Source organism: Helianthus annuus, chromosome 14 (assembly GCF_002127325.2).
Source record: "Helianthus annuus cultivar XRQ/B chromosome 14, HanXRQr2.0-SUNRISE, whole genome shotgun sequence".
Classification (NCBI taxonomy): Eukaryota; Viridiplantae; Streptophyta; class Magnoliopsida; order Asterales; family Asteraceae; genus Helianthus; species Helianthus annuus.
Window position 1 is genome coordinate 106684431 of NC_035446.2, and position 15035 is coordinate 106699465.

The window sequence follows — 15035 nt, forward strand, 5'->3', positions numbered from 1 at the left end:
CGCTTGCTGCACTTGATTGGCTTGACGGCAGTAAAGGGCCGTGTGACCATAGTGATTGCAGGTGGTACACTGGCGACAAGTTGAGTTGACAGGGTGATGATAGTTGCAACTGGCACATTTGGGATGAATCCCAGTGTACGACTTCTTGGTGTTTTCTGGAGCAGGAGGGTTGGGAGTAGCAGCAGGCACAATAGCATTGCAAGCAGGGTTTGAATTTGTAGCAGGGATGATTGCATTGCAGTGTAACATCCGTCTCAATTTAATAGGCTTATAACCATAATTACACATTTTAAAACTTTGTTTAAAGTAAACAAAATATAGTTCCAAGTGTTTACATTGATCACTTAAAACAAAAACCAAATAAAATTATTGCGGAAGCTTCATTTGACATGTGTTCGGTTCACTAGATTGCTTGATCGTCGTCCGGATGCTTGCCATACTCACCTGGAGTCAAAACCACTTAAAAATTTAGTTTTGACATTGTTAAAATATGCATAAACAAGTCCTAGCATCAAACCATCAAAAATAAAATAAAATTTCATATTTGAGTCTGTCGCGTGTCACGCCAGATCCCATTCACTTTGTCGCGTGTCGCGAGGGCTCTCGCGTGTCGCGCCAGATCCCCTGGATCCTGTCGCGTGGCGCGGGGGAGTCGGTTTTCCAGCAGGTCCGTTTCTGAACCTGCATTTTCTGCCCAGCTCAATTATTCAACAAATATCGAACTTTAAACGACCATAACTTTTTATCTACTAGTCCGTTTTAGGCGATTCTTTTTCCTACGCGTCCGTAATTTAATTCTCCATCACATGGAGTTAAAATCCAACATTCAAACTAATAAAATTCTAACTTTTTGAGCATTTGGCTTATTACTTAAAATCCACATTTTGACCCGTTTAGGGGATTTAAGCCATTTAGTCTAAACTAACTCTTTTCTTTTCACACTTCGTTATTCCACATCTAAAATATACGCTTAGGTCCTACCACGACTACTTTTGTGGTATATTTAGCATATCTAACCCGTTAACCCAAATTTATCCTTCGGTTAGTCGTTTTACGCAACTGACCCATTTTAGGTATTTGATTCCACGAATGTTTATACCTATATCTTGTATCCATGTTTAATGATTCCCTAATCAAAATGCAAGTTCCTAAACAACCCATATGGGTTGTTTGCCCGATTTACCCTTCAAGGGCACTTTGGTCAACTCTAGTCCCTCATTTTACGACGAAGGACTTTTGCTAAATATTTGACCAAACCCGCATATTAACTAAATCTTATTTATGCGTACCTGGCTCGGGTCGAAGTATTGACCCGTTTAATATTTTGCCTTAATGATTTGCTAATTCCTAGCAATGAGATTTCCATAAGCCGATTTACACTGTGAGCATTGTACTCGACAAATACTTGTTAGTCGTTATTTGTCAAGTGGTGTTAAAATCACCATCTGACCCATTTCGGATTTTTTTTCACCATGTGATTATATCTTTAAATTCATTTCTTTTGCGTTCGATCCAACATGGCTTATTCCATATGATGTCGTTCGAACTTCGACTTTTATTCCAACCATATGTGACCAAATCACCATTTTACCCTTATTGTTCGATTAGGCTTATCTTACTAAGTAGCCATTCCAAAAACTCTTTTGTATATGTCATTTCATGAGTAATTTCCATTTCAAATCCCTTATTACCATTAACATGGTTTTCATCATTTTATTCGTTCCAACGCATAACATTTCGCGTCGGAACTCGTATTTCGGATACAATCCGTTATTTTATTTATATCCTCTAGAATGGATATATATATTTATATATACTAAGAATGGGTGTAAGTTTTACTTACCTCGCGTCCGCGCAAACATTCTTCGCATCCAAGATCTGTTTGACCCGTTCCTTTCCAAGCTCCCAACTAGCTTGTTTAGAGTCAAACTATATCATAACATCATAAGATGGTTAGATTGGTCATTCTTGTAACGCCCTGCGTTTTTATGCCTTCTATATTTGGAAACCCTTAATTGAAATCCTATTTTTTTAGAAACTTCGTGTTCTGGAGTTTGGAAGCTTCGCGAATTGGTTAATCGTTGAAAGATTTGATCGTTAATTTGTTCTAAATATGAAGTTATTTATTAATCGTTTAATTAATTAAATTAATTAAACTTATAATTAAAAGTTTTATTCTTTTTATTTTATAAGAAAAATCTAGTTAGTTTCGTTAGATTTTAAAATTAATAAACACAAACTAACTTAGTTTAAATTCTAAAGTTAGTTCCTTTCAAAATAGAACATAACATAAGTAATTAAAGTTCACGGGCTGTTGTGTACTTTTCTGAAAGAATAAAGATTGCAGGGGCTGAATGTGTGATATCTGAAAGTATAATAAAAAAAAAATCGCTGACCACAGGGATCGAACCTAGGTCAGCAGTCTCTCCAACACGCACATTAACCACTGTGCTGCAGCCTACTTATTGATCATAACCCGGGCCTTAATTTTGTTAAGCACTCGCCCAAACGCGACCAGGCCCAGTTCAGCGCGCAAAAAGGCAATCAGACCCTTTTCAGCTTGTATTTTTAGCGCGATTTATGGTTTTTTTGAGTTTTAAACTCATTTTTAACATTTAATACCCAACTACAACCTACCCAAACACTTCCCTATAAATCCCACACCAAATCCAAGCTTTTGACACTTTGGAAATCATCCAAAATACTCTCAAATCACCTAAAACGTTGCTGCAAATCAGAGTTCGGACAGATTCATCGAGCTTTACGAAAATGGGCATAACTTCTTCATTTCTCATCCGTTTGAGCTCATTCTTTTTCCAGAACGCTTGGCTTGACCTTATCTTCGATTCCATGGGTGTTTCTCAAAGAATAAACCCCTGGAACTCTGGTAAATAGGCTTCAAAGTCCACTGTTCAAATTTGTTTTCATTAATCTTTATCAATACTTACTTAAACTTGAGTTTAACTCACTCAAACCTATGTCCTAATGCTTACAGCCTATCTTATGGTTGGTTAGGCTTAAAAACAAGGTTGAGACATGTGAAATCAGAGGTGTAAACCTCACATACTTTCTGTTTTGTTTGGGGTTTAACCCACAAGTAATGAACAAGCCTAATGCTTGATGTTTGTGTGATTATAGGACTAGCTTGGGCTATCCTACTTGTAAGTCCACACATTACTTGATGTTTTCCTTAGATTAGTTGTATTTATTCATTCTTTATTGTATGTTCATGACCCTCCTTGGTTGTTTTTACATTAAGTGTAGTGGTGAACACGTAGAGGTGCCTAAATGGAAGACTTGATCTTCCTACCTCCTACATGATTTCTATGATATTTAGAGGTACCTAAATGAAGATCTTAATCTTCTACCTCATGCTTGAAATATTGGACTTAATAATGTGTATAAAATATATGTAATATATAAGCACATAATCCAAATAATCGAATCTTAGATGATGAATTAGTGTTCATATGTCCAAGTACTAGATTATATCATCCTATAGTATGATAACTTGTTACGATTCTAATGGAACCTTGTTCCATGAAACCATATAAACTCCTTGGAGTACATAGTGTCAACAACAAGTATCATATGTATTAGATGATTATTTTCACATGTTATTCTCATATGTTATTTTCATGTTGTTTTATTCCGAATCTCGACTCTAAGCATACTTGAACTTTAACCCTTAGACATTCGGACTCTACATCTCTAATCGTCAACAATTGGATAATCGGAAAGCATATGCAATATTGTGAGTATACTTGAACCCCTTTTTCGTTTACCACTTTTTGGGGTGTAACATGTTATTTATAAACTTACACACAAACTTTATCATAATACATAAACATTCCTATTACACGCACGCTTATTTGATTACTTGATACTTTAAACTTGGGTTGAGGACATTATGTGTTAGACTTATCATTAACTTCGTACGAGCCAAACCATGACATATGTAGCGCTATAGGATTAACGACCCGCCCGTAGACTTGTGGTTATGTCATGAGCATATTCCGTTTCATTATTGGTTTGATATGTTTGACACATGCCAATTTTATTGTTTATCTCGTATCAAGAGCTTGCCACATGGAATTGTTTAAACTTATCTTTTGATACGTATGTACCAAACTTGTATACTCGCCTTTGCTTTTGCATTGAACTTTATTTTAAACATGTTACAGGTTGAGGATGATGATGCTATGAAATGAAGTAGCGTTGATGCCTAGATACACTTATAGACGTTTAGGTTTAATCGTTGTATCAAATTTTGATTATGTTGTATTGTATTTCCCTTGAACTTGATGTTCTTTGATTTCTTTGTAATATTGAGAAATGAATTATGAAATGAAATCGATTTATTAAATATTGTCACAAATAGCGTTATGATGTCTCTAGCAATCTTCACACTTCGTCTCATCCCGATGTTTCCGCCATTGGTTGGGGTGTGACAGATTGGTATCAGAGCCATAACTATAGGGAATTAGGAAAAGTAGGAATGCTTTTACCTAGTCTATAGTTTTAGAGCCTTATTCGTATGTTTTACTTGAACTACTACATGATACTTTATTTGTTTCTTATGTATGCTCTTTTAAACATGTATATCACTCGTGGGTAATATTCGACATGTTATTCTTATGCATTAATGCTTGTCTTATTATGTGTTAATACTTGCTTCGTTGTTCGATTCTTTACGTGTTATTCTTGACCTATTTCTCTATGTGTTAATACTTGATTTATCATTTCATTATTTATGTACCATTCTTGATATGCCTTCTTACGTGTTTATACTTGTTTGCGTATTCCTTTGACATACACTTCCCTCATGCATTTTACTCGATATTTCTAAAGCCGACAACTCTCATATTGCACAAACGAGATGACTTCACCAAAGTAGGCGTAAAACCCACAATTTGGTGAACAACTCTCAATCCATCAACTTTTCTTTCTTTCCTTTTTTTTTACGAAATTACACCGTTAAGTTAGGAGTGAAATCCACATCTTAATGGTAATTTCAAATTTCGAATTCTAGTGGACCCTCGTCAAGTGTTGAAATTAAAATTTTGACCCGGTGAGTACCAACCACACTTGGATACGAAATCGCCGAGTTAGGGGTGAAACCCGCACCTTGTCGACTAGTTCCACTCCTTGATTTTCATAAATCCCGCCAAGTCTCGAAATTTCAATTAATTTGGGACATGTAGTAACCGGAAGGGTAAATACCGTTAACCGACTTGTCGGCGAGAGTATTTTACCTATTAGGCCAAAGCATGCTCCTCAAACTCGAAAGACTTTTCGACCACTTTGGTTAGTCAAAGTTCCGTTTTGGAACCATCCTAAATTTTAATCAAACATATGTTATATTATTTAATTTATACCTTGCAATATTTCAAATACGAATTTACTTTCGGTATTTTTCCCCTCACACGCACAACATATTAAATCCTTTTCACACATTTATACATATGCATGATTTCATATAATTTAAATCTGTATTCCTTGTAACGACGAGTGGGGACATATCATCGAGATAGGAGTGATTTCCTTACCTTGACGATTAACTCCACTCCCTTTTTTTTTCTTAAAAACGACCTCACCAACGAGTTAGGGTGATTCCCTTACCTAGGTGATCGTTACCAAAACGTCTCTTCAAGATATCTCATTATGCAAACTCGATCATATTTTATACCTAAATTGTTTATCATTATTCAAAATACCTACCTATACCGACTTCAAAATACATTGTTTCATCAAGCGTAATTCTTATTCTACAATCTATTTTCACCCAACTCATATACACGAGATTCCTAATCATGTCTTAAAACGTTTTGTTACTCGAACCTCAAAACCTTACGAAATGCTACCTATCAATTTAGTCAGTCCAATGAAACTCTTGCCCATGAACTTCATATTCAAATTAATCACTAAAACATGCACACGTTATATCATCATACTAGAGACTTCCATTCTTAATCAAAATCAAACCAACCTTTCTCAATTACTTATAGGATCTTGTAGGTGCTATATGAATGTTTTACCAAATACTCCTTCCAACGTCAACAAATAAATTGCTAAAACTTTTAACAATCACTAAGTCCTTTTGTTAAATTTCTTTTCTAAGGAGCCTCGTTTTCACAAGAACCTCCTAAATTCATAATTTCTTGTTTGATGAAACGAACTTACTTTTTATCGAAAACCTTTTTCCTACACCCATTTACAAACCACGTGGGCAAGAAGGCTTCATGGGGATCGATCATCTTCGGTTTACGTAAACTCTTTTGAAACAAAAGTAGCATTTCCATTCATTACGAAATACATTACGCTTAACCAATGAGTACTATTATCCTTTTTCATGTACAAACTATGTTTTACCCTCCAACTAAACTCAATCTATCTTGATTCGATAAAATTTAACGTTGCTCAAACAACTATACTTGCACATCATTTCACGTGTTCTAGTTTTTACCTCACGACTACTTCACATGTACTACTCAGTTTTGTTTCTTTTATACTCAAACCTCTTGATCTTATACGTATTTAAATTCATACCATATATAAAATCATTCACTCATACACTAATAGTCGCGATTTATACATTTTACGTTGTACTCATATGTTACACTTATATTCAAATTTATATTCATATTCTTAGAATTATACTTACACTCACGTTTACACTAATATTCATATTCATGCTTACAATCATACATCCTACTTATACTCATGTTGGTACTCACACATATACCCATGACAATACATTTATGCTTATACTCATGTTCATATCATACTCATACTTATCTTTCATATATATTCATGATTCATACATTCGTGCCCATACACGAGCAGAATCCGAGGGATTCGCTTACGTGGGTCCTATACATACTTAATCATGGACTTGCTTACATACTTTATTCTTATACGCACACATTCTTATTTTTTTTAGTGTACCTACCCAAATTCATACACAACTAGTACAAGCTATGCGGATCATGCGACGATCAATATAATCACGGGTGCACACGGGATTATGGTGATAGGCGTATGAGAACCATAGTGTGTACTACTGTGTATGGTAAGACACGGAATGTAACATGGCACCGAATACGGAACGGATGTAATGTGGTCAAAACATGGTGGATACGCCGCCGGTACTTCCTATATATAAGTGTTTTTCACCACGTTACCAAACTTTCGTAAAACGTGTCATGAGAAATTCAGTGTTTTACAGACCTAATTAGACCTAATACAACTTCAGTTAACTCACAAACGCATTATATCTGATTATCCACGACGAGACTTCATCCTTAACACACTGCGTTCATCTATCCAACACTTATGTTATTCTTATACTTGCACTCTTTAAGAGTCATTCTTCATTCTATACTCGTGGTATTCTCTTTTATCCTTTTCTTTCATACAAACCTAGTTCACAATCAAGCTTGTTCAAACAATCGCATCCTAACTTATCTCATTACCTTTAAAGCCATCTTCCTATTCTTATTTCTGGTAAACATATTTAGTAGGCCGTTGATACTTTATTTAAAGTACCAAACTTTCTCGTTCCACTCAAAAAGGCAATTTTTATATGTGGTTTTACACTACCCTTGAAACCTCTTATGCAACCTACCTCACTCGTATTGATTACAAACTATTTTATTAAGACCTCCTTCGTAAATACAATACATTTGTAAAGCAATTCCAAATTAGCTATTCAAAATCATTTTTACCTATATGTTTCACCCATGCTTATGCCTCAAAACCATTTTAGCCAAACAAATCAAAACTATTTTACTTTTCTCCCCTAAATTTTATACATTTCAAAACGTTTCAAAATTTCCAAGTCTCAAGTTTTTACCAAAACTCTTTAAGTCTACCTCTTCAATAAATTTCGGGATGAAATTTCTTAAAGGAGGGGAGACTGTAATGCCCTGCGTTTTTATACCTTCTATATTTGGAAACCCTTAATTAAAATCCTATTTTTTTCAGAAACTTCGTGTTCTGGAGCTTGGAAGCTTCGCGAATTGGTTAATCGTTGAAAGATTTGATCGTTAATTTGTTCTGAATATGAAGTTATTTATTAATCGTTTAATTAATTAAATTACTTAAACTTATAATTAAAAGTTTTATTCTTTTTATTTTATAAGAAAAATCTAGTTAGTTTCGTTAGATTTTAAAATTAATAAACACAAACTAACTTAGTTTAAATTCTAAAGTTAGTTCCTTTCAAAATAGAACATAACATAAGTAATTAAAGTTCAGGGGCGGTTGTGTACTTTTCTGAAAGAATAAAGATTGCAGGGGCTGAATGTGTGATATCTGAAAGTATAATAAAAAAAAATCGCTGACCACAGGGATCGAACCTGGGTCAGCAGTCTCTCCAACACGCACATTAACCACTGTGCTGCAGCCTACTTATTGATCATAACCCGGGCCTTAATTTTGTTAAGCACTCGCCCAAACGCGACCAGGCCCAGTTCAGCGCGCAAAAAGGCAATCAGACCCTTTTCAGCTTGTATTTTTAGCGCGATTTATGGTTTTTTTGAGTTTTAAACTCATTTTTAACATTTAATACCCAACTACAACCTACCCAAACACTTCCCTATAAATCCCACACCAAATCCAAGCTTTTGACACTTTGGAAATCATCCTAAATCACTCTCAAATCACCTAAAACGTTGCTGCAAATCAGAGTTCGGACAGATTCATCGAGCTTTACGAAAATGGGCATAACTTCTTCATTTCTCATCCGTTTGAGCTCATTCTTTTTCCAGAACGCTTGGCTTGACCTTATCTTCGATTCCATGGGTGTTTCTCAAAGAATAAACCCCTGGAACTCTGGCAAATAGGCTTCAAAGTCCACTGTTCAAATTTGTTTTCATTAATCTTTATCAATACTTACTTAAACTTGAGTTTAACTCACTCAAACCTATGTCCTAATGCTTACAACCTATCTTATGGTTGGTTAGGCTTAAAAACAAGGTTGAGACATGTGAAATCAGAGGTGTAAACCTCACATACTTTCTGTTTTGTTTGGGTTTTAACCCACAAGTAATGAACAAGCCTAATGCTTGATGTTTGTGTGATTATAGGACTAGCTTGGGCTATCCTACTTGTAAGTCCACATATTACTTGATGTTTTCCTTAGATTAGTTGTATTTATTCATTCTTTATTGTATGTTCATGACCCTCCTTGGTTGTTTTTACATCAAGTGTAGTGGTGAACACCTAGAGGTGCCTAAATGGAAGACTTGATCTTCCTACCTCCTACATGATTTCTATGATATTTAGAGGTACCTAAATGAAGATCTTAATCTTCTACCTCATGCTTGAAATATTGGACTTAATAATATGTATAAAATATATGTAACATATAAGCACATAATCCAAATAATCGAATCTTAGATGATGAATTAGTGTTCATATGTCCAAGTACTAGATTATATCATCCTATAGTATGATAACTTGTTACGATTCTAATGGAACCTTGTTCCATGAAACCATATAAACTCCTTGGAGTACATAGTGTCAACAACAAGTATCATATGTATTAGATGGTTATTTTCACATGTTATTCTCATATGTTATTTTCATGTTGTTTTATTCCGAATCTCGACTCTAAGCATACTTGAACTTTAACCCTTAGACATTCGGACTCTACATCTCTAATCGTCAACAATTGGATAATCGGAAAGCATATGCAATATTGTGAGTATACTTGAACCCCTTTTTCGTTTACCACTTTTTGGGGTGTAACATGTTATTTATAAACTTACACACAAACTTTATCATAATACATAAACATTCCTATTACACGCATGCTTATTTGATTACTTGATACTTTAAACTTGGGTTGAGGACATTATGTGTTAGACTTATCATTAACTTCGTACGAGCCAAACCATGACATATGTAGCGCTATATGATTAACGACCCGCCCGTAGACTTGTGGTTATGTCATGAGCATATTCCGTTTCATTATTGGTTTGATATGTTTGACACATGCCAATTTTATTGTTTATCTCGTATCAAGAGCTTGCCACATGGAATTGTTTAAACTTATCTTTTGATACGTATGTACCAAACTTGTATACTCGCCTTTGCTTTTGCATTGAACTTTATTTTATACATGTTACAGGTTGAGGATGATGATGCTATGAAATGAAGTAGCGTTGATGCCTAGATACACTTATAGACGTTTAGGTTTAATCGTTGTATCAAATTTTGATTATGTTGTATTGTATTTCCCTTGAACTTGATGTTATTTGATTTCTTTGTAATATTGAGAAATGAATTATGAAATGAAATCGGTTTATTAAATATTGTCACAAATAGCGTTATGATGTCTTTAGCAATCTTCACACTTCGTCTCATCCCGATGTTTCCGCCATTGGTTGGGGTGTGACAATTCTATACAATGGCCATCGCCCTATGGTCCTCTCTCTCTTTTTCTCTTTTTTTTCTTTTTTACACACTTATCAATCAAAGCATGTCATATTTTCAACTAGTTTTATACCATAAATCTTTTCATTCACTAACCGTTTGACCCGTTAGTGAAGTTACTAATACAAACTAGTTAGTAAGTGATTTTAAACACTTTAAGCATGTTACATAAAGTGTTATTTGTTCCCAACAATCAATACTTCATGCCTAAAGCAAGTATATACAATCCTATGCATTTTTCTTGGTTAATAAGGACATTATTAATGTGCAGTGATTTTATATTCAGCTGCTATAATTGACCATTGTGACCCATTTAAAAGCTGAATTAGATCAACATGTTCAATGATGGATTGTAGAACTCTCAAATATCTTTCTAGGCATATATGGTACGTTTTCTAACGATGTTTCTATGATTTTATATGATTTTTACAAAATCAGGACAACAACTTATTTTTAGCCTAAAACAACATGTTGTCATTTCAAAACAGCCACTGAATTCGACGTTTTTGACATATTTAACATCTGAACCAAGTCATCATGTTAACTAACGAAATGCAGATTACTCAGAGACCTTTCTAGGCATATAAATTACACACCCATACGATTTTTCTGTGATTTATTGTGAATTTTCAAAATTCAGGTCTGCACCATATTTATTAAGCATTTCATCGAACACTTGGCGGGTTTCGCATTCAAGATTAGTCTCTAACCTATCTCTTGAACACCTTACCCCAATTTTATCAACATAACATTACATAATCCAATTCAAGTCATGCATGAGCATAAATTCAAACACCTAATTTGTTCAAGTGTCTTCATGTTACTACCATATATGATGATTCTAAACATGATTATATTATAAGTTTCATGATATTAGTAAAACCCACTTATCTAAGTGTGTTGTTTCATCCAAGCATTCAATCATAACAAAACATGTAAAATTTTCACTTAGGGTTTTGTTCCTAAGCAAGTATACATCACTAATTCGGCCGTAGCCTCTACGATTCATACATAAATCGCATCTTATGACTTTCATCAATTTTCACAACTCTATCAACATCAAAATTTCAACATACCTTAAGATCCTCATGCTTAGGTGATCAAGAATTTGTGTTCATGCACTTGATTTGACCCTAATTCACCCTTCAATTTGTTGGATTTGAGCTTGAACAAGGGTTTTGCCTTGTCCCTTGTTTCTCCTGGACGTTTACACGCACACACACACACACACTAAGTGTGTGTGTTGTGTTTTATTTTTATTTTTTTAATAAAACAAGTTTCCCACTTAGCAATATTAGTCCCTGTAGTTTCAAGGGTTTATAAATGAGGCTATAACTCATAGTTTATCATTTAATTACCCATTACTAACTAGGTTAATTCTACCTAGTTAACTTAATGGGTTCGGGAAGTTAGAACTTGTTTTATTTTAAGTCTCGTTAACTTGGACTTCTTTAATATTAGGTCACAACAATTTTTTTTAAATCCTAATATTTACCGGGTTAATTTTTACCACTAACGGTATTTCACCCGTTCATTATTATTAATTTGGTTTGATTACCAAACTCGTTTTTGGGGTGTTACAAGTCTACCCCCGTTAAAGAGGTTTCGTCCTCGAAACCTTTCCTTACATAATTCATTGAGTTTAAAGTCAATGTATTTGAGCCGAGAAATCTTTTAAACATTACTTATACTTTTAACCAATTGTTAGTATTACTAGAAAGGTATGGTAACATCTTCTTGGTTACTAATTGTCTACGTATCTCATATGACATAGTGCAACTCGAAATAATGTAATCTCGTTATTTCCACTAGTTTAGTTAACATAGCGATATTCATCACTTTCATATACTATCGAATTCTTTATGAATCCGTTACTTTGACCCGTTTAAAGGTCTTTAGTGAAATCTTTCACTCTTAGCAACAAATTCTTTTGTTTTCAAATTTATTTATTCGGTTCAGTTATACCGAATCCATCGCTTTCAAGCAAACCAAATTTCTTGATTTGAATTGCTGACCTTAACCGGTCTCATTAACTAGACTTATTAGTCCAGTTACTTTTTACCGCTCACTTGGTTATATGTGATTCTACTTCACATTGCATTTCTTGACCGTGATCGTGTCACATCATGTTTAATTTATATCAACCTTTCATTTTCGAAAATATTACTTTTCGAATATATCATCTTGCGCCTATTAGTGTCAAGACTTGTATCTTTCATGCTTACTATTATTTAATTTGCATATATTCTTGTTTGGTTATGTCCCCTTACCGGGCTCATTACTCTTTTGCTTTTAACGTTACTATTATCCCGCTTGCGTTTACTCATGCCGTCCGGCATGATATTATATTCGACCCGTTCAACTTAAAAATAGTTGAACATAATTTATTCAAAATTTCTAATTACATTATCTTGTCGTCTTTTAGTTATGACTCAAAACCCGAGTCTTTTAACCTTCCATCCGAGTTCCCGTTTCTCGGTCTACGCATGTGTTAAATTCTTACCCATCAACCGGGTGTTTTACCGAAGTCGTTATTATTGCAACCCTCCCGGTATGCATTAAGACCTTGCTTCATTTTTATATTCTGACTTTATCCTCGAGTTTGACGTTTTACAACAACGGCCCGTTAAGAGGCATATTTACATTTTCCGGGTTCGAGTGGAAGTATACTCCCTCCCAATGCATATCCTAATCATTTTACATGTTTGCATTCTCCGGGTTCGAGTGTAAGTACACCCCCTCCCAGTGCGTACCTTAATCGCTTTACATGTTTGCATTCTCTGGGTTCGAGTGTAAGTACACCCCCTCCCAGTGCATATCTTAATCGTTTTACATGTTTACATTCCCTGGGTTCGAGTGTAAGTACACCCCCTCCCAGTGCATATCTTAATCGTTTTACATGTTTGCATTCTCTGGGTTCAAGTGTAAGTACACCCCTCCGAGTGCATATCTTAATCGTTTTACATGTTTACATTCTCCGGGTTCGAGTGTAAGTACACCCCCTCCCAGTGCATATCTTAATCGTTTTACATGTTTACATTCTCTGGGTTCGAGTGTAAGTACACCCCCTCCCAGTGCATATCTTAATCGTTTTATATGTTTCTTTGTCCCTTCCCTCGGGCTCATTATCCTAATATAATACGCTTCCGTCACTCGGCTATGCGTTTACATTATTATCAAATATTTTGCTTATCTGGTTCATTTGGGTACTTTTTAATTTGTCCCGCTCACCCCGTCTTTACTACATTGGATGTAAGCATGTCCATCATAAAAAGTTCATGGTACCACGTGCTCACCACTTACTTGGCCAGAGTAAGCGATCAACACCTGGTATACATGGCCTTTTTATAATTTTCACATTACACCCCATGTAAGTAATGCCTCTATTTGTTTCTCTTGGAAACAATATCCCGGATAGGTTTTCTATTCGGGTTTTTTTTTTTCAAGTTTTCAATCTACATATGCAACTTTCAATCTCTACGTATTTGTTACATATTACTATTCATGCAATAATTTAAAACGTGCACCTGATAATGCTTGCTCTAACAGGCTCTCCTTGTCATTAACTTATTCGCGATCGTCACGCGATTTAGGTCCTTGGTTAGCATGCTCTATTTGTCGTACTTTGGACCGTTCCTCTGTCAAATCCGCGATTTGTTAAACTCTCGCTATCTTCATATGAGAGTGTCTTTTAACTAAAACATTTACAACAGTTAGTAATTTCGACATTAATGGATGCCCGTATTATATTACAAGGCTTTTCTACTATACGCATCAACACGTGTAATTTCGTTGACTATATCTACTCTATATCGATATTATTGGTGTAACGTGTATTACACGATAACCATACGTGTTGTTCTCAATACTTAATGATACTAAGCCATTGATATACATGTACTTACCGGATTTGCGATCAAGCCTCGAACCGAACACTTTATTCTTTTAACCTTGAGCTCTGATTACCAACTTGTAACATCCGTCTCAATTTAATAGGCTTATAACCATAATTACACATTTTAAAACATTGTTTAAAGTAAACAAAATATAGTTCCAAGTGTTTAATTGATCACTTAAAACAAAAACCAAATAAAATTATTGCGGAAGCTTCATTTGACATGTGTTCGGTTCACTAGATTGCTTGATCGTCGTCCGGATGCTTGCCATACTCATCTGGAGTCAAAACCACTTAAAAAGTTAGTTTTGACATTGTTAAAATATGCATAAACAAGTCCTAGCATCAAACCATCAAAAATAAAATAAAATTTCATATTTGAGTCTGTCGCGTGTCGCGCCAGATCCCATCACTTTGTCGCGTGTCGCGAGGGCTCTCGCGTGTAGCGCCAGATCCTCTGGATCCTGTCGCGTGGCGCGGGGGAGTCGGTTTTCCAGCAGGTCCGTTTCTGAACCTGCATTTTCTGCCCAGCTCAATTATTCAACAAATATCGAACTTTAAACGATCATAACTTTTTATCTACTAGTCCGTTTTAGGCGATTCTTTTTCCTACGCGTCCGTAATTTAATTCTCCATCACATGGAGTTAAAATCCGACATTCAAACTAATAAAATTCTAACTTTTTGAGCATTTAGCTTAT

The 15035-nt window shown here is 35.0% G+C and overlaps 1 long non-coding RNA gene across 1 annotated transcript; it reads right to left on the bottom strand.

Annotated features, from left to right (window-relative positions):
- Positions 1-305: 305 nt before the first annotated feature.
- Positions 306-11737, bottom strand: LOC110905725. The gene is made up of 3 exons (XR_002573372.2): positions 11517-11737; positions 1844-1929; positions 306-444 (listed from the first exon to the last, which is right to left on the bottom strand). It is a non-coding gene; the product is annotated as an uncharacterized LOC110905725 (long non-coding RNA).
- Between the last annotated feature and the right edge of the window lie 3298 nt (positions 11738-15035).